The sequence below is a fragment of the Rhagoletis pomonella genome, unplaced genomic scaffold (genome assembly GCF_013731165.1).
Source record: "Rhagoletis pomonella isolate Grant_MI unplaced genomic scaffold, Rhpom_1.0 Rhpom_scaffold_00001, whole genome shotgun sequence".
Taxonomy (NCBI): Eukaryota; Metazoa; Arthropoda; class Insecta; order Diptera; family Tephritidae; genus Rhagoletis; species Rhagoletis pomonella.
Genome location: NW_023458555.1, coordinates 104,261,923 through 104,262,213, shown reverse-complemented (window position 1 = coordinate 104,262,213; position 291 = coordinate 104,261,923).

The window sequence follows — 291 nt, the reverse complement described above, 5'->3', positions numbered from 1 at the left end:
GATCTGTCAAAGTTTGCATTTTTTCGTGATTCGGACTAATCATGTACTCCTTCAAATCGTTATATCTCGGGTTCTTCCAATCGTCTCAACGTCGTTTTAAAGCTAAAGAAACGGGCTTAATATTTCTTTATATAAGATGGTCAAGATTGTCCTAAAGCTAACTTAGCTATTAACAGTTAAACTTTTTGAAGTTCATTTGCATAGTGAAGAACAGTCAATTAGGCATTTAAAATTATACCATCGTAATCCTCCGGCTGAACCCTCCACGAGGGTGCCGACTGGTAATGGCCA